This window comes from Ornithorhynchus anatinus, chromosome 2 (assembly GCF_004115215.2).
Source record: "Ornithorhynchus anatinus isolate Pmale09 chromosome 2, mOrnAna1.pri.v4, whole genome shotgun sequence".
Lineage (NCBI taxonomy): Eukaryota > Metazoa > Chordata > Mammalia > Monotremata > Ornithorhynchidae > Ornithorhynchus > Ornithorhynchus anatinus.
The window spans coordinates 25,250,679-25,273,868 of record NC_041729.1 but is presented as its reverse complement, the minus strand read 5'-3'; the positions used below and the strand labels follow the sequence as shown (position 1 = coordinate 25,273,868).

At 47.2% G+C, this 23,190-nt stretch overlaps 2 non-coding genes across 2 annotated transcripts; one reads left to right on the top strand and one right to left on the bottom strand.

The window, feature by feature from the left end:
• Positions 1 to 7,298: 7,298 nt before the first annotated feature.
• LOC114809446 lies at positions 7,299 to 7,436 on the bottom strand. Its single transcript, XR_003757230.1, has one exon. It is a non-coding gene; the product is annotated as a small nucleolar RNA SNORA7 (small nucleolar RNA).
• A 12,065-nt stretch (positions 7,437 to 19,501) lies between these two features.
• Positions 19,502 to 19,639, top strand: LOC114809808. Its single transcript, XR_003757584.1, has one exon. It is a non-coding gene; the product is annotated as a small nucleolar RNA SNORA7 (small nucleolar RNA).
• The last annotated feature ends 3,551 nt before the right edge of the window (positions 19,640 to 23,190 follow it).

Genomic DNA, 23,190 nt, shown 5'->3' with positions numbered 1-23,190 from the left:
CCCTCCTCCCCTTCCCATTCCCCTTACTCCCTCCCTCTGCTCTACTCCCTTTCCCTCTCCACAGCACTTGTGCATATTTATATACATTATTTATTACTCTATTTATTTTATTAATGATGTGTATATAGCTCTGATTCTATTAATCTATTTTGGTGGTAGTGAGGCCTGACTACTTACTTTGTTTTGCTGTCTGTTTCCCCCTTTTAGACTGTGAGCCTGTTGTTGAGCTGGGATTGTCTCTATCTGTTGCCAAATTGTACAATCCAAGTGCTTAGTACAGTTTTCTGCACACAGTAAGTGCTCAATAAATACAATTGATTGATTGACTGATTGATAAAAATTGGTTTCATAGGTGTGTGCCTTTTTTCAAAGCCAAATTCTGTGGGACTGAACTCAAATTATTTTAGCTGGTCTGTCGATGGGGTCCATGTGAGGATTGCGAAGATCTGAAATGGGGAATGTGTCTACCAACTCTGTTATATTGTACTCTCCCACATGGTTAGTACAGGAAGCGCTCCGTAAATACAATTGATTGATTGATTGACTGATCTCTGAATCTGCATGGTTGATAATGCGGAAACCTGTCCCTGAAGAAATCTTGAAACGGAACCCAGGGAGGTCACTGAGATGGGGAATTATGGACAGAATTATGCATGTGAGCAGATTGGATCAGGACAGCTAATAGAGCGCACATAAGGAACAAAAGAGAAGCAGGGGATTTTTGATGTCTAAGATTTTACGCAAATGGAAAATATTGAAATGTTACAGAAAACTCTGATGGGAACTTTGCTTATTAAGCAGAGAGCGTAAGATCAGCCTGATTGCTAAGAAAAAGAAATATAGAGGGCGTGGCAGACAAGATGTGAAATACATGGGCAAGGGACCGAAGTAGATATCTGTCCTTAGATGGGACCATGCCGATTCTGGATTTGTAAAAGTGGAGACCAGCGAGAAACACTGTGGCCTAGTGGAAAGAGCACGGGCCTGGGAGTCAGAGGAACAGGATTCTAATCCCGGCTCCACCACTTGCCTGCTGTGTGAACGTAGGCAACTCACCTTGTCTGTGCCTCAGTTCCCGCATCTGCAAATTGGGGATTCAATCCTTCTGCTCCCTCCTACTTAGACTATGGGCCCTGTGTGGACCCTGATTATCTTGTAATCTTTGACAGTTTTTGGCATATAGTAAGCACTTAAAAATACCATAATTATTATTAGTATTATTACTAGTACCATCTTGGTTAATACAAGAGCAAGTGCCAAAATCACACTGTAGTGGGTAAAGCCTGAAAATCTTATAGCTAGGGATTGGGACTGCTAATTCTATTGGATTCTCCCAAGTACTTAGTACATTGCTCTGCACAAAGTAAGTGCTCAATAGATAGATAACAGGGTGACAGCTAAGAGGTTGTTAGACAGGAGTTAAGGCAAAAAGGTGAAGTAGTCGGAATTTTGATTGAAGCCGGTCAAGTCTGAGCAGTGAAGTGGTCCTATGGATAAATTGGGTTAGGGTAAACATGAAAATCGCCATTTCTAAAGATACAACTGATCCCGAATTCCTTTGTGCTATGAGATCTGGTCAAATCAATCAATTATATTTATTGAGCATTTGCCGTGTGGTGAGCATTGTATTGGGCGCTTAGGGGAGCACAGTATAACAGAGTTGATAGACGTGTTCCCTGCCCATCATGAGCTTACAGTCCTGGAAGGGAGATGGACATTTAATAAAAATAAATAAATTATGGATACATATGTAAGGCCTGTTGTCCTGAGGGAGGGGTTACTAAAGGGTATAAATCCAAGTGTGACGCAGAAGGGAGTGGGAGAAGAGGAAATGAGGGCTTAGTCGGGGAAGGCCTCTTGGAGATGTACCTTCAGTAAGGATTTGAAGTGGGGGGAGAGTGATCATCAGTTGGATAGGAAGAGGGAAGGCGACCCAGTCCAAAGGCAGAACATGGGCAAGGGGTCAACGGCGAGATAGATGAGACTGAGGTACAGTGAGTAGGGTGGCACGAGAGGAGTGAAATGCACAGACTAGGTTATAGTAGGAAATCAGGGAGGTGAGGTGATGGGTGCAAAGAAGATTGAGGGGGTTCTGCTTGATGCGGAGGTGCATGGAAAACCACTGGAGGTTCTTGAAGAGTGGGGAAACGTAGACCAAACTGTTCTGTAGAAAAATCATCTGGGCAGCGGAGCGAGGCATGGTCTGGAGTCGGGAGAGACAGGAAGGAGGGAGGCCGGCAAGGAGGCTGATACAGTAATCAAGGAAAGAAAGGATAAATGTCGGGATTAGTGTGGTAGCACTACACTAATGGTTTAGTTTGGATGGAGAGGAAAGGGTGGATTTTAGTGACGTTGTGAATGTTGAACCGACAGGATTTGGTGACAGATTGAATATGTGGATTGAGTGAGAGGGCTGAGTTTAGGATAATGCCAAGGTTATGGACCTGTGAGACAGGGAGGATGGTGGTGCTGTCTACAGTGAGGGGTAAATCAGAGGGAGGGCAGGTTTTGGGTGGCTATAGGAGGAGTTCTTTTTCGGACATGTCCAGTCTATGGTTATTCATGCCTCATCTATGAATACAAGGTGGCGTAGACGAGAAAGAATCTCCTAAGAGCCAAGTTCCTCAACGATATTGCCATCGTTATGGTCGTAATGGCATTTGTTAACTGCTTACTGTGTGCCAAGCACTGGAGGAGATGCAGTACAATCAGACCAGACACGATCTCTGTCTCACATGGGGCTCACGGTCTAAGGAGGAAAGAGAGCTGGTATTTCAACCCCATTTTACAGATGAGGAGGCCGAGGCTCAGAGAAATTAAGTGACTTGTTCAAGATCACCCAGTAGGCATTTGTCAGAGTGGGGATTAGAACCCAGGTTTCCCCTCTCCCGGTCCTGTGTCCTTTGCACTAGGCCACGCTCCTTCTCATCACCTCGGCCAGTCTTATCCTTAGCTTTCTGGGTCGTGACATTAGCCATTAGCCTGAACGTGATTGGTGACGCGCTTGAGGCGTATTCTGTTGGTTGGTCAGCCATGAAGCATATGTTGAAGATTCCTTCAGGGAACGTGAATGATTGCACACTTCCTTGGCTAAACACTTTGGAATATCTAACACCCACTTCCAGCAACTAGGAATCAGCAATGCCTACTGGAAAACTGGCTTGAAATCCAGCAAAGTCTTTGGCCCCTTTCGCACCTAGCGGAAGAGCACGGGCCTGGGAGGCAGAGGATCTGGGTTCTAATCCCAGCTCCGCCGCTTATCCGCTATGTGATCTCGGGCAAGTCTCTTAACTTCTCTGTGTCTCAGTTTCCACATCTGTAAAGTGGGGCTTCTGTACCTGTTCTCCCTCCTACTTAAACTGTGAGCCCCATCTGGGACAGGGACTGTGTCCGACCTGATTATCTGTTATCTACCCCAGCACTTAGTACGGAACTTGGAACTTAGTAAGCGCTTAACAAACATCATTATTATTATTAATAATAATAAAGTGAAGAGAGCCCGTGATCCTTGTACTCCAAAACCCTTTAGATCATCACATTTAAATAGCACTGTGCTGGGCACCACTCAGAACAAGGTAAAGAGAAGCCACTCTTGCCCGCAGAGAGCTTGCCCTTTAACAGAGCCCTGGCAGATAGCCCAGCTCATTTCTGGAAGCAGGTTGAGTCACCGTCGGCTCTGCCGGATGTGAATTGGTGACACAGTTGTGGAAGGCGACGAAGCAATATATTAATACCCCGAGCAACCCCTGAGCAAAACACCCCAGAAAAATTGCTCTGTTGCTTTTCTTCTAGGAAACAGCTGCGTACCTTGAGCTGAGTCACTGTGCTAAGAGTTTTTTGCTTCACCAGCACTGGAGGTTTTTCTTCGCAAGAAAAAGGAAAGCAGATGTCATCGTGAAGGCAGGAGTTGCTCCAGTTCCGTTTCTCAAGCAGGCAGGGAGAGACTGTAATTGAATGCGAGAGCCCAAATCCCCTGATAACCAAGGCTTACTCGCAGAGCAGAGGACATTTTAATCAGGATTACTGAAGTGTGGCTGGGATTAGCCAGGCACTGACGTGCTTCTTCAGCAAAATGAAGACTTTTCAATCAATCAGTCAATCAATGGTATTTACTGAGTGCTTACTATGGGCAGAGCACTGTACTAAGCATTTGGAAGAGTACAATACAACGGAATTAGCAGGCATGGCCCCTGCCCGCATTTTGTGTTGCGTTTTAATCAGGTGGGATGTGACCGTCTCCAATCCCTTCTTCTTACTAAAAGTTGAGGTGGGCTGTATTTTCTTCCAGCACGTAGCCAAGTGCTCTGTTTACAGTAAGTGCTTAATAACGGCTCTGACTATCCCTTTCCATTGCCAAGCACTCCTTGACTGGTTTCACCATGACGTTTAATGAAGGGAACCCGGATAATAGTAATATAATGATGGTATTTAAGCACTTACTATGTGCCAAGAACTGTTCTAAGCCCTGGGGTAGATATGAGGTAATCAGATTGTCCCACATGGGGCTCACAGTCTTAATCCCCATTTTACTGATGAGGTAACTGAGGTACAGAGAAGTTAAGTGATCTGCCCAAAGTCACATACCTGATAAGGGGTGGAGCTGGGATTAGAACCCACAACCTCTGACTTCCAAGTTTTTTCCACTAAGCCATGCTGCTTCTCTACCAATTTGTAGGTCATCTGAACACCGGTGGAACGTAAATATATGCGACTTCCAAGAATGACCAAAATGAACTCATTGGACTAAATGACGGACTACTCCTCCGAGATTGACAGATGATCCTCCGTCCCGAGACATCAGGATCAAGAACCTGCTTGGGAGATTTGATAATCATACGCAAGAGGCCAGGCAACCAGCAGTTGGGAGTTTCATAGGTTGCAAGTCCCTTGAGGGCAGGATCTGGGTCTTCTGCTTTGGTAGAACTCTCCCAAGCATTTAGTGCAGGGCTCTGTGCACAGTAAGCGTTCACTGAATACACTGGTCAACTGATCGATTGATTTTCCACTCTGGTCCTGATGCTGAGCTGGAATTTCCAGAAGAAAAATAGCTTTATCCTGAGGCTTTAAGGGTTTTCCAGTTTAACAGCACAGAAAGTGGCTCCCTCACTCTCCTTCTGGCTCTAAATAAAACTAGAAGAGGTACCAGAAGGCGAAATGCATAAATTAAATACATTTTTCTACAATACGAAGAGGGTCCAATTTGTGTTTGGCAAAGAGGAAAATGTTGGCTTGGTCCTTTCTCCATTCAGATGGACAGAAACGGTGAAGGAAATGGCTGCCCTCTGAATAGTTTTCGTTCGTCCTGTAATTACGGGGGTTCAAATAGTCCTTTTCAGGCTTCAAGGCTCTTCGCCAACTCCCCCCACCCTATGTATAAGCCCTCTCCCCTCACGACTCCTCCCTCCCGCTGTCTTTATTCCTCTCAAGCCGTCCTTCTAACTACCTCCCTCTTGACTCTCCTGCTTCTGTCCACTCACTCAAGTTGGTCCCTCAGCCTGAAACTGGCTTCCCCTCTAATCGGAAGACCCCTGCCCGCCCCGCTTGCCTTTAGATTCAAATGAATTCTGTCTAACAAGGTAGAAGGCAAAGTATTTAAACAAAATGGATTACAAATCAATCAAAGTTAATGTGACCACTCATCCCACCCATGGAGGGGCAATCACAAATTAACCCAACAGAAGAACAGCTTCCTCTTTTCAACTGAGGCAGCTGTCATCGAGGAGCGTACCCCCGAGGGGAATGGCTGGGGCCGAAGATGGTATCTGATGCGTAAATATGGCTGCTACTGGCGGCTCCGTGGAGCTTCTGCCTACAGGGCCAGTATTCATTCATTCAATAGTATTTATTGAGCGCTTACTATGTGCAGAGCACTGTACTAAGCGCTTGGAATGGACAATTCGGCAACAGATAGAGACAATCCCTGCCCACTGATGGGCTCACAGTCTAAATGGGGGAGACAGACAGCAAAGCAAAACAGAACAAGACAGAAACAAGACGGCATCCCCACTGACGGCATTCCCTAGTGGACAGAGTATGGACCTGGGAGTCAGAAGGCCCTGGTTCTAATCCCTGTTCCACCTCGGGTCTGCTGGGTGACCTTGGGCAAGTCACTTCACTTCGCTGTGCCTCAGTTCCCTCACCTGCAAAATGGGAATTAAGACCGTGAGCCCCACGTGGGTCGGGGAGTGTATCCGACCCGATTTGCTCACATCCATCCCAGCGCTTAGTACAGTTCTTGGCACATAGTGCTTAACAAATGGTACTATAATTATTATTATTATTCGCAAGACTATAAGCTTGTAACTTTATTTTATTTTATGGCATTTGTTAGGCACGGTTCTGAGCGCTGGGGTAGATACGGAGTAATCAGGTTGGACACAGTCAGTGTCCCTCATGGGGATCACAGTGTTAAACTCCATTTTGCAGATGAGGTAATGGAGGCACAGAGAAGTGAAGTGACTTTCCCAAGGTCACACAGCAGACAAGCGGCAGAGCCGGGTTTAGAACCCATGACCTTCTGACTCCCAGGCCCATGCTCTGTTCACTAGGTCACGCTGCTTCACTTACGCTTATTTTGTTTCTCTTAGAGAAGCAGCGTGGCTCAGTGGAAAGAGCACGGGCTTGGGAGTCAGAGGTCGTGGGTTCTAATTCCGACTCCGCCATTTGTCTGCTGTGTGACCTTGGGCAAGTCACTTAACTTCTCTGTGCCTCAGTTACCTCGTCTGTAAAAATGGGGATTAAATAAAAATGTGAGCCCCACGTGGGGCAATCTGATCACCCTGTATCTACTCCAGGCTTAGAACAGTGCTCTACACATAGTAAGCGCTTAACAAATGCCATAATTATTATTGTTATTATGGGCAGGAAATGTGTCTACCAACTGTTGCATTGTGCTCTCTCGAGCACTTAATATATTGTTCTGCACACAGTAAGGCTCAATAAATACTATTGATGATGATGATGATGATGGAACCCTCCAAGCTGGGGAAGGTGAGCTGACCTCCCCCTAATAACTGTGGTATTTGCTAAGCTCTGACTCTGTGCCAAGCATTTGACTCAGTGCTGGGGTCTTGTCTTGTTTTATGCTGTCGAGTCGTCTCCAACCCATAGCGATGCCATGGACTCATCTCTCCCGGAACGCTCCACCTCCATCTGCAGCCGTTCTGGTAGTGGATCCAGGGAGTTTTCTTGGTAAAAATATGGACGTGGTTTACCACTGCCTCCTTCCACGCAGTAAATTTGAGTCTCCACCCTCGACTCTCTCCCGTTCCGCTGTTGCCCAGTACGGGTGAGTTTTGTCTTGTAGCAGATTGCTTTCCACTCACTAACCACTGGCCAAGCTAGGAATGGAATGGACAGGCCTCTGCTTGACTCTCCCTCCCGTAGTGGAGACTGGTAGAGGACTGGAAATTCTCCAAGTGCGACCCTGAGAGGGAAGTGCTGGGGTAGATACAAGATAATCAGGTTGGACACTGTCCCCATCGCACGGAGGGATCACAGACTAAGTAGGAGGGAGAAGACACAAGGAGACGGGGATGAAGTGATCTGTGGGGGTTCCAGGCAGCTTTGATTTTATGGAAAAATTTTCTAAGCCATACCTCAGCGTTTCAAACCTTAATATTCCTCGGGCGATGGCCTGTTAAATCCGATTTGTCTCGAAAAGGTTTCCAGGAAACTCTACTTATGATGATGATATCTGTCATAAGGAGAGTGAAAAAAAGAAATGCGCCTAAATGACAGCTGAGTTAGGAGACGTCTAAGGAAGAGCTCCAGGTCTGTGAGGGCTGTGAGATTCGAATGTGTCAATCAGTCAATCAATTATATTTATCGAGCACTTCCTGTGTGCAGAGCACCGTACAAAGCATTTGGGAGACTACAACAGAGTTGGAAGACGAGCTTGCTGTCCACAAGGAGCTTACAGTGTAGATGGGGAGATAGACTCTAAAAGAAATCACCAATCCGGACATAAATACCCTAGGACGGTGGGTGGGGTGAATAAAGGGTATAAATCCAAGTTCAAGGGCGACACAGAATGGGGAGGGAGTTGGGGGAATGAGGGCTTAGTCGGGGAAGGCCTCTCAGAAGCGATGTGATTTAATAAGGCTTTGAAGGCGGGGAGGGTGATCGTCTGTCGGATATGGATCCTGTCTCTTTTCCTGGAAACCTTTAAGAAAAGGGCGGAGATCCGCCTGGATGGAATGTCTGAGGCTCAGGTCTTCCCGGAGGCCAGCAGCATGGCACAGGGAAGCAGCATGGCATAGTGGATAGAGCCCGGGCCCGAGAGTCAGAAGTTCATGGGTTCTAATGCTGGCTCCGCTATTTGCCTGCTTTGTATCCTCGGGCCAGTCACTTCACTTCTCTGGGCCTCAGTTGCCTCATCTGAGACTCTGAGCCCCACATGGGACAGGGACTGTGTCCAACCCGATTTGCTTGTTTCCACTTCAGTTCAGTTCAGTTCGGTGCCTGACACATAGTAAGTGCTTAATAAAAACCATCATCATCATCATCATCATCAACTCCGGTTGGTCTCTGGATGAAACATCCTTAGGTGGAGAAGCTTCACTGGAGAGGTGAGGCAGAATGGTCCCTGGATTACCCATTAACTCCATGGTGGAGCCCAACTTAATCTCTTTAATCCCTCCATTTCAGAGTCTCACTGCCTTCTTTCCGGGCAGGATGTCACACTGGGCCTTTTCCATAGACAGACTCGTTATTTTCCTCCCGGTTCTTTAAATCCCCATTCCAGCTCCCTGATCTTCCGAGCCCAGCTCAGACTGTATCCCTGGAAACTAAAGAGGGAAGACAGGGTTGGGGGTGGATGGGAGGAGAAAGGAAGAGGAGTTGAGGCCAGTGTTTTTCTTACCTGATGTGACTCTTCGCTGAGAATCAATTCAGTCACTACATGCTTTATTAAACAGGTTATTTATTCGTTTAACCACGTGCTAGTGAAGCTCCCTCAACATGCATTCTCCTGCCGTTTCTGCCTACTTCCTCAAGAGCTCTCTGTCTCTCTGAAACTTTCCGTTTTCTCAAGGTATACATCTCTTGGCTTTGCACTGCCAACCTACAATCTTCTTGGGCCGATTCTGAAACCCACAGTCCACCGAACACTACTCCAGAATTACTGTGCGGCTTTAGACCGAAATATAGGACAGCAGAGATAATTTTAGCAGCACTACCGTCAAAGGAGAAGTATAACGAGTAAGGCGATAACGTCTGTTACACTTTCACGATTTCAGGCAAACATTTGACCCCATCCCCAGACAAAGGTTCTGACAAACGTTGCGGATCCTGAGAAATTTGCCAAGATCTGTAGGTTAATAATAATTAGCAATAATTATTGGTTGTTTACTAGGTGCCAAGCACTACACTGAGCAATGGGGTAGATATAAGATAATCAGGGTGGACACTGTCCGTATCCCACAGGAGACTCATAATCTAAAGGAGGGGAGAGCAGGCATTTCATCCCCATTTTACAGGTGAGAAAACTGAGGTACAGAAAAGTGTAGTGACTTGTTCAACTTGCTACAGGCAAGTGGTGTAGCTGGGAGGAGAATCTAGGTGTCCTGACACCCAGGCCTTTGGTCTTTCCACTAGGCAACACTGCTACTGCATGAAGAAAAGCTCTTTTGAGTCATAGTTGAAGGTGCCCCGTCTTATCCTTTGCCTGCCATTGTCAGAATGAAGCGGTGTGAGTGGATAGGCCCAGTTCTGTTCACCTTATTCCATGCTGGTATACTTCAGGAGGTAACAGGAAATTGGCAAGCTGGAGTCTGAATTGGCTAGGGGACCACTGGGAAACTCCTCCAGGCCTAAGGAGCATCATTGAGAGTATAATAATAATAACAGTGATAAAAAATAATAATAGTAACAATAATAATAATAATCGACAGCATGGCCTAGTGGATAGAGCACAGGCCTGGGAGTCTAATCCTGGCTCCTCCACATATCTACCTTGTGACCTTGGGTCAGTCATTTCACTTCCCTGGGCCTCAGTTACCTTATCCGTAAAATGGGGATGAAGACTGTGAACCCCATGTGGGACATGTAACTGTGTCCAACCTGATTCACTTGTATCTCTCCCAGAGCTTAGTTCAGTGCCTGGAACATAGTAAATACTTAACAAATACCATTATTAGCATTATTATCGTTGTTATTAATAATAATAACCATGGTATTTGCTAAGTACCTATTATGTGCCAGCACTGTACTAAATATAAGATAATCCAGTCCTTCATGGGGCTCCTAGTCTAAGTAGGAAGGAGAACAGGTAATAATAATAATAATAGTGGTTTTACTAAGTGCTAAGAGCCAAGCACTGTACTAAGCACTGGGGTAGATATAAAGTAATCAGGTTGGACACAGTCCATGTCCCACATGGGACTCACAGTTTTAATCCCCATTTTACAGATGAGGTAACTGAGACACATAGAAGTGACTTGTCCAAGGTCACACAGCAGACATGTGACAGAGTTGGGAATAGAACCCACATCCTCTGACTACCAGGCGTGTGCTCTTTCCACTAGGCCGTGCTGTCTATTATTATTATTATTTACTAATATTATTATTATTACTATTATGCTCTTGAATCTCTATCTTGCAGATGAGAGAACCGAGGCACAGAGAAGCGTGGTGACTTGCCCAAGGTCACTCAACAGGTAAGTGGCGAAGGATTAGAACCCAAGGCCTCTGTCTCCTAGGCCCGTGCTCTTTCCATTGACCACCTTGCTTCCCATTTAAGATAATGATTCAAGAACCGCTATAAGCAGATGACTGTGCTCTAGAGGCACCCGCCCAAGAAGACGACATGCAGCTGATTATGAATTGCTCTGCAGATTTGGCACGGTTTTACGGACTGACAATAAATCTCGAGAAAACTGAACTAACCAATTAGTCTGCATCCGGGAACATGACACACAACCAGAGATTTTCATCTCTGTGTGGTCGCACCATTTGGCTCCCACGCAACGACACAGGGTGAGTTAAAGAAGGAGAAAGCGGAACCCCAGGCCGGCAGACCTCCTGGAAGACGGACGGACGGACAAAGCGTGGCAATAACGAGACGGCAGAAGCTCCTCACCCAGTTTGAAGCCTGCCAGGAGGTCGAAGAACCCAACCTTCTAAATCCTGTGAGGTCTGGACCTATTTCAGAGGACACATGTGGCTGTTTGAGTACTTCCCCACTCACCGTATCACATGGCAGAAGCAGACCCCAGGCCTGGCAGTCGGCAGGACCTGGGTACCGATCCCGGCTCCGCCACTTGTCTTCTGGGCGATCTTGGCCAAGTCGCTTCTCTGTGCTTCCGTTACCTCATCTGCAAAATGGGAATTCGGACTGTGAGCCCCATGTGGGACACGGACCGTGTCCAACCTGATTAGCTTGTATCTACCCCGGTGCTTAGTACAGTGCCCGGCACATGGTAAGCATTTAACAGATACCATATGAAAAAATGGCAGGCCGGGTCTACCAAGAGTGAAGTCCTGGAACACAGCCAGCTCATGGTGACTTCACTTTGCTGGGCAAGTCACGTGAGAAGCATGGGCTCAGCGTGGCTCAGTGAAAAGAGCACGGGCTTTGGAGTCAGGGCTCATGAGTTCGAATCCCAGCTCTGCCACTTGTCGGCTGTGTGACTGTGGGCAAGACACTTCACTTCTCTGCGCCTCAGTTCCCTCATCTGTAAAATGGGGATTAAGACTGTGAGCTCCACGTGGGACAACCTGATTCCCCTATGTCTACCCCAGCGCTCAGAACAGTGCTCGGCACATAGTAAGCACTTAACAAATACCAACATTATTATTATTATTATTAAGACTGTGAACTCACTGTAGGCAGGGAATGTGTCTGTTTATTGTTGTATTAATAATTATGGCATTTTTTAAGCACTTACTAGGTGCCAAGCACCGTTCTAAGAGCTGGGGTAGATACAGGGTAATCAGGTTGCCCCACCTGGGGCTCACACTTTTAATCCCCATTTTACAGATGAGATAACAGAGGTACAGAGAAGTTAAGTGACTTGCCCAGCAGACGAGTGGCAGAGGCGGCATTAGAACTCATGTCCTCTGACTCCCACGTCCGTGCTCTTTCCACTAAGTCACACTGCTTCTCTTACTGTGCTCTCCCAAGCTCTTAGTAGAGTGCTCCGCACACAGTAAGCTCTCGGTAAATACGACTAAATGGAATAAATGGAAGGCACGTACCGACGCAGTAAGGGGGACACACAAAACCGAGAGAAAAGGTGATTGAACAATGATTGTGAACCTCTCTCATACTCTGCTCTGAACCCCACATGATACAGGGACCGCGTCCAACCTGATTGTCTTCTATCTACCCCAGTGCTTAATACAGTGCTTGGCACTTAGTAAATGATTAACAAATACCTCAGTTCTTTTGTTTCAGGGAAGCAGCGTGGCGCAGTGGAAAGAGCACGGGCTTTGGAGTCAGGGCTCATGAGTTCGAATCCCAGCTCTGCCACTTGTCAGCTGGGTGACTGTGGGCGAGTCACTTCACTTCTCTGCGCCTCAGTTCCCTCATCTGTAAAATGGGGATTAAGACTGTGAGCCCCACGTGGGACAACCTGATTCCCCTGTGTTTACCCCAGCGCTTAGAACAGTGCTCTGCACATAGTAAGCGCTTAACAAATACCAACATTATTATTATTATGTTTCTGCTGTCTCTCACAGAACTTCCATTCTGACCGGAATGTGGGTGACATACCCAGGAAGGACTATGCCAGTATTACCAACTCTGTCCCGATCCAGGCCAGTTTTTATCTCTGAACACATCAACGAGTCAATCAGTGGTATTTACTGAGCGCTTACTACGTGCAGACCACTCTAATGAGAACCTTGGAGAGTACAATGGAACAGAATTCACGGTCACGATCCCTGCCCTTAAAAAGCTTATAGTCTAGTGGGGAAAACACATATTAATATAAATAAATCATTTATAATATCTAAAGATATGTACACAAATGGCGTGGGGTAGGGGGTGGGGCGAATATCAAATGGCCAAAGGTCACAGCTCAACGTACACAGATGACACAGAGAGAGCCAGAAGAAAGAGGGCTTTATCCGAGATGGCCTCCTGGAAGGGATTCACCCTAACGATGCTTTGAAGTTGGAGAGAACAGGAGGTGACTATTCAAAAATTCCCCTGAACTTGTATTCAGGGGCTTTCTCTAGACGATCGTGGAAATCGTTTTGTGCGTGGGTAGGGATGACTTCACTCCTGTACACAGTCATCAATCACAGGCCTCTCTCCACAGCATCGCGGACTCTGCTAAAACCACCCTTGGACTCCACTGACCTAAGAGAGAAGTCCGCGTGGGCATCCACGAATGTATTCTCAGAGTATGGATGTGGAGTGCCTTTGTTCGGGGGAGAGGGACGTGGAGTTTACCGCGTTCAGCATTCCTTTGGCATATAAATTCAGCAAATGAGTTCAGCGTGCCCCTGGACCGTGTGCCTGCCACGTTAACAACGAGGGACTTGGAGAGAAGCAGCGTGACTCAGTGGAAACAGCATGGGTTTAGGAGTCAGAGGTCATGGGTTCTAATCCCGGCTCTGCCGCTTGTCAACTGTGTGACTTTGGGCAAGTCACTTAACTTCTCTGTGCCTCAGTTACCTCATCTGGAAAATTGGGGATGAAGACTGTGAGCCCTGCATGGGACCTGATTACCCTGTATCTACCCCAGCGCTTAGAACAGTGCTCTGCATATAGTAAGCGCTTAACAAATACCAGCATCATCATCATCATGTCTGGTGTGGATCAATCAGTTAATCAATGATCAGTGATATTTATTGGGTGCCTACTGTGTTCAGGACACTGTACTGAGGGCTTGGAAAAGTACAGTGCAATGGAGTTGGGGGATGTGTGTAAATCTGTGAACACCTATCAGTGCCTGCTTAGATCTAAGTTCGATGGCCGGTGCTAATTTCAGAACTAAAACAATCTGCCTTTTTCCTTTTTTTTTAAGCACTGGGGTGGATACAAGATAATCGGGTTGGACGCAGTCTCTGCCCGACACAGGACTCAGGGGCTTAATCCCCATTTTGCCGACGAGGGAACTGAGTCCCAATAAAATTCATTCAATCGTATTCATTGAGCGCTTACTGTGTGCAAAACACTATCCTAAGCCCTCGGGAGAGTTCAGTAAAATAACAAACAGACACATTCCTGCCCACAGTGAGCTCAGAATCTACAGGGGGAGACAAACATTAATTAGAACCGTGCTTTGCACATAGCAAGTGCTTAACAAATGCCATCATTATTATTATTATAAATAAATGACTGAATAGATAGATAAATAAATAAATAAATTACAGGTATATACAGATATATAGGTATGTGCTGTGGGGATGGGAGGGAGGATGAATGAAGGAGCAAGTGAAGTGAAGTGACCTGTGCAAGGTCACACAGCAGACAAGTGTTTCTTACTATTCATGTTGCATCAGTTCCCCTATGAAACACTTCCTGAGAAAACCTTCCTGCGGCTGAGGTTTCAGAGCTAAACCCAGCAGGAAAACCCGCAGAGGGTCATGGCCTCTTGCTGTCAAGCTGTCTGCTCGGACTGGTTGATTTTTACCCAACGCAGTTCGGTGGGGGGAGCTTTTTCTCCTTCGTGCTGGAGCCATGACCGGTGGGGAATAAGTTAGGCTGGGACTTGCCGAGGCCAGACCCAACTGCTCCGCAAAAAGCAGTGGGAAGCAGGATGTGAGGGGGAGGAGACGCTTTCCAGTTTCACTGAACGGACAGCTGGAACAATAAATTATCACCTTGCTTGCTGGGAGGTAAATGCAGAGGCTACCGAGATTGAGGTTGGCTCGTCTCATCCATGTCAGCGACACGGAGGGCGTCAGCGTTTACCCTGCTGGGAAGCCAGCCTCCCCCTCCTCCCGCTCTCTTCCTTCCTCCGCCTCCCTCAGCCATTTGGCTTCACTCAGTCACAAGTGATTGCTATTTCAGACCTGACAGCGGCAGGTAAACACGGTCTAGTGTCAAAGCCCATCAGCCCTAATTTACCCCTCACTGACTCTCCCGTAGAACGATTTCTGGAGAGTCAGACAATTCCTCTCCACTGTCAAATGGAGGGACGTGGGGACCAACAAAAGTAGTTTCCAACAGAGTCGACCAACCTACTGTTAGGTTTGATTTTTCCCATTTGACCAGGAATGTTGAGTTCTTCCTTTTCATACAACCCAGAGAGAACCAGGCTCAGAATATACTAAGTTCCAGGGGGTCTGGTGTCCCGGTTCCAATGGAGAGTGGACCTCTGGCCGTGAGAAATTGACACTCTAAAGAATCGGTCCGCATTACTATCTCCTTCTTCTTCAGTTCCTGGCTGTATCTGGAGGAGTCAGCTCAATTATTATTATTATTATATTTGTAAAGCACTTACTATGCGTCCAACACTGCTCTAAATGCTGGGGTAGATGCACGTTAATCAGGTCAGACACAGTCCCTGTCCCAGATGGGACTCACAGTCTAAGTAGGAAGAAGAACAGGTCTTGAATCCTCGTTTTTTTACTGCTGAGGAACCCGAGGTATGGAAAATGGTATTTGTTGAGCACTTACTAAGTGTCAAACACTGTTCTAAGCACTGGGGTAGGTACAAGTTAATTAGGTCAGGCGCAGTCCCTGTCCCGCATGGGCTCACAGTCTAAAGCAGGATTTGAGGGCAACTTTAAGATAATCACATTGTCAGTGATCATAAATCCAGCCGCTGCATATTTCACTCAACAACATATAACTGTTTTTCACCTCTCTTGGGCTTACTGATCCCTGTTCTCTCCCAGGGGCCTCAGATGGTGCAAGGAGAATATGCAGCTAAAATTCCACTGCATTTTCCAGGCCTAAACATTGGGCTTCTTTTCCAAGGAAAATCTTCACACAGTGAGACACCATGGAGCATAAACCCTTTCTTTGTAAACACCTGGGGATTTGGGACCCTTGGGCAGGGAACATGTCTGCTAATTCTGCTGCACTGTATTCTCCCAAGCACTTGGTACAGTGCTTTGCACGTAGTAAGCACTCATTAAATACCAGTGATGGATTGATTCCCTGAATCCAAGAGCCGTAAACCGGTGCACCCGAAAACCTCAAAAGGATTTTTGATCATGTTGCATTTCCCCCTTCAAAAGGGCTTTAAAGGAGGAAAAGACTCATTCCGCACAGGGACCATCATCAATAAGTGGTATTTACTGAGTGCTTATTATGTGCAGAGCACTGTACTAAGCACTTGACCTGAGAAGAGATAACCCCAAAGGCTGAGAAGGGAAGGCCCAGTCCCACAGCAGGTGACCCAGTAGGACTGTGGAGTGACTAAAGAGCAAGGATGACTACAGGGAGTGAGTGATTCTAGAAGGGGAGATTTGGACTAAGAGCTTTACAGACCAAACACCGTGAGGAAAGCTTTACAGCCCCGAAGAGCTGATTTGTTTCTTCAGCTGCAGAGTCGCCTCACTTCGGATGCCATCTATCCACTTCCTGAAGTAATGCTCATAATTCTAATGCTATACAACATTATTATTACTACCATTAATGATAGTAATGATAGATGTGGTATTTATTAAGTGCTTATTATGTGGCTGGCACTGGACTAAGCACTGGGGTTGGTACCAGGTAATCGGGTTGGACTCAGAAGTCTGGGAAGCCCTCTTGGAGGAGATGTGATTTTAGCACGGCTTCGAAGGTAGGAAGGATGGTGATCCATCAGATACGAAGAGGGAGGAGGGAGGGAGAATAATAATAATAATTGTGGTATTTGTTAAGTGCTTACTATGTGCCATCATTGAACTAAATGCTGGAGTGGATAAAAACAAATCAGGTTGGGTACAGTCCATGTCCCACACGGGACTCACAGTCTTAATCCCCATTTTACAGATGCGGAAACTGAGGCTCAGAGAAGTGAAGTGACTTGCCCCAGGTCACACAGCAGGCAGAGCAGTGGAGCTGGAATTAGAACCCAGGTCCTCTGACTCCAAGGTCCGTGCTCTATCCACTCGGCCAACATGCTTCTAATTCCTGAAAGGGGCAACGGAGAGGAACAGGCCTTCTCCAGGGATTTGTCTGGAAGGGAAGGCCTCTAGTTCTAGATCCAGAAATCTGGCCTAGGACAGTCCCCCTTTGGGGTATGAATCCTGACCCTTGGGGCCTTTTCCCTGTCCCTCCCCTCCTCCACCCCTTGCCCCCTCCCATATCAACTACAGGATGCTCAGCGGGGTACAGAGGGTCCTGTGAAGAATGCAGCAGCCCAAAGCAAGTGGGACCAAATCCTGAGCAGGCCTCTCTCCCAGCCTGTGCAATATCAATCAAACAATCGACGGGATTTACTAAGCACTTAATGTGTGCAGAGCTTGGGAGAATACAGTGTAACAGAGTTGATAGACACGTTCCATGCACTCAAGGAGCTTGTCTGCTGTGTGACCTTGGGTAGGTCACTTCACTTCTCTGTGATTCAGTTCCCTCGTTTGTAAAATGGGGGTTGAGACTTTAAGCCCCAAATGGGACAGGGACTATGTCCAAGCTCAGCAATGTATCCACCTCAGCGTTTAGTACAATGCCTGGCACATAGCAAATGGCACTTAACAAATACCACAATTTTTAATCATTTTTATTATTAAGCAGCTTACAGTCTAGAGTTAGTCAATCGTATTTATTGAGGGCTCAGTGTATGCAGGGAACCATACTGAACACTTGGGAGAGTAAAATATAACAATATAGGAGACACATTCCCTGCCCGCAGAGAGCTTACAGTCTAGAAGGGGAGACAGACATTAATATAAATAAATAAATTAGGGATTTGGACATAAATGCTGTGCGACTGAGGGTGGGGTGAATATCAAGGGCGATGCAGAAGGGAGAGGGAGTCATGGAAAAGAGGGCTTACTTGGGGAAGGCCTCTTGGAGACCATACGACCTCAGTAAGGCTTTGAAGATGGGGAGAGTGGTGGTCCGGCATGTAGATGGAGGGGGAGGGAGTTCCAGGCTAGGGGGAGGATGTGGGAAAGGGGTCGGGGGCGAGACAGATGAGAACGAGGCACAGTGAGCGAGCTGGCACTAGAGAAGCAAAATCTGTGGGCTGGGCTATAGTAATAATAATAATAATGATGGCATTTGTTAAGCGCTTACTATGTGCAAAGCACTGTTCTAAGTGCTGGAGAGGATATAAGGTGATCAGGTTGTCCCACGTGGGGCTCACAGTCTTAATCCCCATTTTACAGATAAGGTAACTGAGGTACAGAGAAGTTAAGTGACTTGCCCAAAGCCACACAGCTGACGAGCGGTTGAGCTGGGATTTGAACCCATGACCTCTGACTCCCAAGCCCGGGCTCTTTCCACTGAGCCACACTGCTTCTCCGAGGAAATCAGTGCAGCAAGATGGGCGAGGGCGAGCTGATCTCGCCCTCCTCTCCGTTGTAGAAAAAGGAATGGCATTTAGTGAGAGCCCAGTGGATTCACTGCTCTGAACTAAGCACTTAGGAAGGTGCAAGAGACCAAAGAGGCCTATTTCCTGTCCACAAGGAGCTTACACTCAAGCAGGAAGACAGATATGACTAGGTTTAGAGATTTACAGATAGACTAGTCTGCTCAGCCAAAGAGGGGCAGCTCCATTCCAAAACAGGGCATCTAATTCAGTCCAATTGAGTCCTCCGCCCGCTCTATCTTCTGCTTCTGTTGGTTTCTCCAAAATGCTTTCTACAGTGCTCTGCCCACTGTAGACATTCAATAAATACAGGCTCCCCATTGACTCTTTTAAGTCCCCGCCTCTGGAGGCACTCAACAATGAGCCAACAGAAAGAAAATAATCACTTGTCTGAATTCTAGATGAACGACAGCACGTTCTATATAATACCAAAGAGGCATTTTCTTGGCTTTAAAAGGTCTGTTATTTGATAAGTTTTCCACGGCACCAAACCCAAACTCTGACATGAGCTCTTTAGAATTATTAAAATAAATAAACAAATAAATTATATTATTTGTTAAGCATGTACTATGTGCCAAGCACTATCCTAAGAGCTGACATAATCAGGTCCCACATGGGGCTCACAGTCTAAGCAGGAGGGAGAACAGGTATCAAATCCCCATTTTGCGGATGAGGGAACTGAGGCACAGAGAAGTTAAATGACTTGCCCAACTTCACAGAGCAGACAAAAGGCAGAGCTGGGATCACAGCTCAGGTCTTCTAGCTCTCAGGCCCATCCTCTATTCTCTTTCCAAAAATAAATAGCAATTTATTTGTGAAAATGGAGTGAGGCTTCTTTGCTGGTTGGGTAGGCACCAGGGGAAGGGGCGGGACAGCTTGAGCTTCACCGATGACTTTAGGGGGAAATAAAAAGTTTTAGAAATAATACCAATGACGGAGATAATCCTATTATCTTGTCTTGGATTGTAATTGTTCATTTGGGGCTTTAATTAGCATGTGACACGGCTGTAACACCTTGAATTTGATGGGTGTTTTATTTCTTCACAGCACTTTTTAACATTCATTATTTAATCTTCCACCTCTCAGAGTCACACCTGGAGAGTTTCCAGTACTCAACCAGTCTCGACTAGGGGAGGGAGAGTCAAGCAGAGGCATATCCATTCCATTCCTGGCTTGGGCAGTGGCTAGCCAGTGGAAGGCCATCTGCTACAAGTGAAAACTCACCTGTGCTGGGCAGCAGCGGCACGGGAGAGAGTTGAGGGAGGAGATTGGGTTTACTGCGTGGAAGGAGGCAATGGTAAACCGCTTCTGGATTTTTACCAGGAAAACTCTATGGATCCACTACCAGAACGATTGCAGATGGAGATGGGGCGTTCTAGGAGAGATGTGTCCATGGCGTCGCAATGGGTCGGACACGACTTGACAGCATAAGACAACAACAACGTGTTATCTTTACAACGGCCTTGTGAAGCAGGGAGAAAGAAGTATGATCAAGTCTGTTATGTGGGTCAAAAAACTGAGGCTCAGAGAGGTTAGGTGACCTTCCCAAAGTCCCAAAGTATGCCAGTGGCAAAGTGGGGGCTGGAACCCAGGTCTTCTGACTCGCAGATGCTCCTGCGGTCTTCCCGTAGGCCATGCTGCCATGAGCTAAATTTATGCCACCTTTTCTCTACCCCAGGGCCTGCTGACCGTTTGAGGGACTGAGAACAGATCTGACCTGCGACCTCCTACAGATCGTTCATTTCTGCTTGGTCCCCTATCACTCGACTGAAGAAGAGGACTTCTACCTTTCTCTACCTCTCTCAGATCGATCACGTTTACTGTCTCTCATTTCTTCCTCATTATCCCTCCCCAAAGCCCATCCTTTGCCCCATCAAACCCATTTTCACAGCAGTTAGCTGCCACGGTGCGAGGGGAGGATCCTGAAGCCTGAGAGGACCGGGGGAACGTTGGGGCTCGAAGGGAGGGCGGTTCCCACTTTCACTCCTGACCCTTTTTCTGCACTGGCCGACAGGAATTACTGAAAGGAGTCAGTGTGCAAACTGTTTCACAGTAGAGGGAGATTGCAAGAGTTCTGAGGGACGAGGAGGGAGGATCAGAACAGCCTATGAGATCTGCCCACAAAGCATTATCTGACCCCTCCGAAGAAATATAGCGGTTCCTGGAAAGTTTAATTAAAGGTTCCTCTGCCCTCTGCCTCCCCCGCACGCCCTCCTTCTTCTTTCAGTCATCATGTTTCCTTCCTCCAGGGCTCCTCAAGACTTCTTACTGCTCTGAATTCTTTTATTTTTCATTGGTTTCTGTTAAGCACTTACTATGTGCCAGGCACTGTACTAAGCGCAGGGTAGGGTGAAGCTAATCAGGTCCAGGTCCCACATGGGGCTCACAGGCTTAATAATAATAGTAATGCTGGCATTTGTTAAGTGCTTACTGTTCTAAGCACTGGGGTAGGCACAAGGGAATCAGGTTGTCCCACATGGGGCTCACAGTCATCATCTCCATTTTACAGATGAGGGAACTAAGGCCCAGAGAAGTGAAGTGACTTGCCCAAAGTCACCCAGCTGACATGTGGCGGAGCCGGGATTAGAACCCGCGACCTCTGACTCCCAAGCCCGGGCTTTTTCCACTCAACCACGCTGCTTCTCTTAATCCCCACTTTACAGATGAGGTAACAGGGGCTTGGAGAATTGAAGTGACTGCCCCAAAGTCCCACAGCAGACAATTGGCCGAGTCAGGATAAGAACCCAGATCCCTCCGTCACAGCAGACCCGTGCTCTATCCACTAGGTCAAGCGACTCCTCTGATGTCCTCAGTTGTGTCCTTTGATCTTTCCAGGAGCCTCTCAACGGTCCTTTGGCTCCCCCCTGCAAAATGCACTCTTCCCCTTCAGGAAACCCACTTAGACTCAGTGCCAGTGAAGCAGAGCCAGTTTGGCCAGGACGGATGTGGGGGACAGTCTTCCCCCGGCGCTTCTCCGGGAACTCCACCCCATGGATCGGCAGCCCGTGGACTTAGGAGGAAAGAGTGACTTCCTCCCCGTGAGGGAGGAAGAAAATGATCTTGACTATCTCCCTGCCGATCCCTTGTCCACAGGGAAGCAGCATGTCCTCGTGGATACAGCATGGCATTGGAATCAGAAGGACCTGGGTTCTAATCCCGGCTCTGCTATGTGACCTTGGGCAAGCCACTTAACGTCTCTGGACCTCAGTGACCTTATCTGTAAAATGGGGATTAAGACTGGAAGCCCTACACGGGACAACCTGATTACCTTGTATCTACCCCAGAGCTTAGATCAGTGTTTGGCACAAAGTAAGCACTTAATAAGTACCATAATAATAATTATTATTAATGGTCCCCGCCCTGCCACTTGTCTGCTGTGTGACCTTGAGCAAGACACTTCACTTCTCTGTGCCTAGTTACCTCATTTGTAAAATGGAGATTAAGACTGTGAGTTTATATCCACCCCAGAGTTTAGTACGGTGCCTGGCACAGACTAGATACTTCACAAATAACACAATTACTGTTCTCCTCGCTTGAGCCTGGAATTCCCTCCCTCTTCGTATCGGACAGACCACCACTCTTCATAGTCTTCATAGTCCTTCCAAAATCACACTTCCTCCAAGAGGCCAGATGAATCCCTTTATTTCCCTATCTGCCCTCCCCGATCGACTGTGATCTTGGCCATTTTCCCCTTAAGCACTTTGATATTCACTCCCGTCCTATTTCCCCCATCCCTAATCTGCTTTAATGTCTCTCTCCCCCTCTTGACTGTAAACATCTTGTGGGCGGGGACAGCATCTGTCACCTTCGCTGCAGTGAACTTTGCCAAGCATCTAGTTCAGTGCACATAGGAAGCACTCAGTAAATACCATCGATTGATTAATAATGTTGGTATTTGTTAAGCGCTTACTATGTGCCGAGCACTGTTCTAAGCGCTGGGGTAGATACAAGGTAATCGGGTTGTCCCACGTGAGGCTCACAGTCTTCAACCCCATTTTCCAGATGAGGCCTCCGAGGCACAGAGAAGTTAAGTGACTTGCCCACAGTCACACAGCTGACAGGTGGCAGAGGCAGGATTCGAACCCATGACCTCTGGCTCCCAAGTCCGGGCTCTTTCCACTGAGCCCCGCTGCTTCTCCTTGATTAATTGAAGTGACACCCAGAGAAATATTAATGATGATAATACTAATGATAATGCTTGTCTAGAGCTTAATATGTGCCAAACACTAAGTGCTGGGATAGATACGAGTTCATCAGATTGGACACAGTCCCTGTCCCACGTGGGGCTCACGGTCTTAATCCCCATTTTATAGATAGCAGTGAGGCAGTGAGAAGTGAATTTAAGTAAGTCACACGGCAGACGGGGTGGAGCTGGGTTTAGAACCCAGGTCCTTCTGACTCCCGGGCCCATGCTCTAGCCACTGAGCCATGCTGCCTAGCCCAGGTCCTTAGAGGCTAAACTGGAGCTCCAGTGATTCCCGGACGGCTGCACCCTGTCAGCTGGTGTCCCCTGAACACCAAGATGATGCTTCCCACAAGGGCCTCTTCAGACCATAGGGGCCTGAGGAGACTCAACTGGTGTTCTTTAAAGGAGGGGGAGGATGTGATTCAGGTGGTTTTCCTTCCTCATTTTCGAGCAAAGCCAATCTGACCTCACTTACCCGAAGGAAGCTTCCTCTTCATCTCATACAGTAACCTCAAGTCGAGATGGAAACTCGAAGTCACCACGGGACCTGGCTTTTGGTGTTTTTCAGGCTCCTTAATT